We start from the raw sequence: 2132 nt of genomic DNA, 5'->3' as shown, positions 1-2132 counted from the left end.
AAGAGATAGAGACAGAGAGGCAGAGATTTTGGAGAAAAGCTTAAAAAATAAACTCACGCCTTGAACAATGAAATAAAATGAAATACTAAGATCCCTTTTATTTTTAAGCTGTTTAAATCATTTGTATTCATTTTATGGTTCAAGGGACCCCTAGTTTTGGGAATTGTCGGATTCACTGATTAAAGTCAAGATCTCCTGCCTGGCAAAGACGTGGACAAATTGGGATCTGAACTTCAGCCTCTTCGTCTATCACAGTTTAAAACCTCCCAAGAGGGGCGCCTGGGTGGCTCAGTCATTAAGCATCTGCCTTCGGCTCAGGTCATGATCCCAGGGTCCTGGGATCCAGTCCCCACATGGAGTCCCCGCATCAGGCTCCCTGCTCCGCGGGAAGCCTGCTTCTCCCTCTCCCACTCCCCCTGCTTGTGTTCCCTATTTCGCTGTGTCTCTCTCTGTCAAATAAATAAATAAAATCTTAAAAAAAAAAAAAAAAAAAAAAAAACCTTCCCAGAATTTCTACTAGTTCCTGCAACTTATTTTGTCATGGTCTTCTCTGCCTCCACCATGCTGCAACCTTGAAGGTTCTATGCATGCCCTGAGACGTCCTGGACACAATTCAGTCTCTTCATGATTTCAGTAGGCTTTTTTCAAGGCTCATAGGAGAGGGCAGGTGTGAGACGGGATCCATAATCTCTGAATCAGGAGCCTGCTCTACTGTCCACAAACACAATTCTAGCCAATGTGGCGTGGGAAGGAGACAGAAACAACCCTCAATGAACCGAGAGTGGGCTTGGGGATGCCGGGACCTCCCCATCGAATCCGCCCTCTAGTGGAACACTCCAAAGAGTTTCTAAAAGGGCCTGCATGGGGTGGATTCCATAGTAATAACAGACTCATCAATTCATCTTCTACTGCCTCATTACCTTCCTTGTCTCATTTCCCCACTTCTTCACAGTTGACAATAAAACCACTTGCCAATAACTACCTTCACCCAAGGCTATGTCTCAGGTTCTTGTGTTTACTGGTTTTTGTTCCTCTATTTGTTTGCTATTCATTTGCGGTTTTCTGTTGTTTCTGTTGGGGTGGGGGTACTGAAACTAAGACGGTGTCCTAAGCAGTGGTTATATGCAAGGGTTCACGACCATGACTTTGCAGCCGCTGACTGATTCCTCTTTCCTTCTTTTGCTCATCCTGCCCCCCACAATGTCTTTTCTGGAGCAACAAACAAATCCTTTACCCTCTAATTAGCAGAACAGTCCCACTCATACCCTGCAGATTCAGAGTCCTGTTCCATTCACAAATGTTTACTTGGCTTTTTCCAAATAAATGTAGATTCTTTCCTAAGATGGATTTGGATGCTGATTGTTAATCATTTTTCCCATGTTATTACAAATATTGATGGCATAAAGATAGAAGGAAACAAAAGAGGATATGCAGCTTGAAACTGGCGTTAAAGGCTTGAGTTTCAGCAAAGATTGTGAACTAGAAAACCTGGTGGATGGTGCAGGGGGAAACCACTAAATCAGATTTCAAAAAGCTCTTTTATTCAAATAGCTTCTAAGCGAAAATGAGTGATAGAGTTAGGACTCAAACCGGGAAAGAACTTACTTGAACACTGACCATAAAGTAGAAAATAACTTAGCTCAGCCTTTCAGTAGATAGAAATGAAGCCTAGACAAATGATTGCATGGTTCAAATTACAGGATAAAGCAGGCTTTCTAAGGAGAAAAATAAAGGAGAACCTGGAAAATGCTATGCTGAGCTCATTGAATAAATTCAGACAGCATAGTCCTAATTTGCCAGTCTCTTTTTATTCAACAATTGTGAATGGACCTTAAGATTCTTCACATTGGGATAAAAATAATAGTTTGTTCATTTTCAGTAGCTTGCTAGAAATGTTTAATCGCAGACATTGCCAGAAAGGAAGGAATTTCTGTTAAAAAAAAAGGGGGGGAAGAAAGTTAGGATTCCTCCTCTTATAACCTCACCTACATTGCCTGCCCCCACACCCATTAATTTCTGGGTGGTAAAAGAACAAAAGTGTTCAAACAAGGAATCTTCCTGAGCACTGTGAGGAGGCCCATTTTTTATTGGGAGTTGGGAATGTAAATGTGTTTGGCGAGCAGAGAAAAAGG

Source organism: Mirounga leonina, unplaced genomic scaffold (genome assembly GCF_011800145.1).
Source record: "Mirounga leonina isolate KUSES-001 unplaced genomic scaffold, KU_Mleo_1.0 Mir_129, whole genome shotgun sequence".
NCBI lineage: Eukaryota > Metazoa > Chordata > Mammalia > Carnivora > Phocidae > Mirounga > Mirounga leonina.
Note: the sequence above shows the minus strand (reverse complement) of the source record.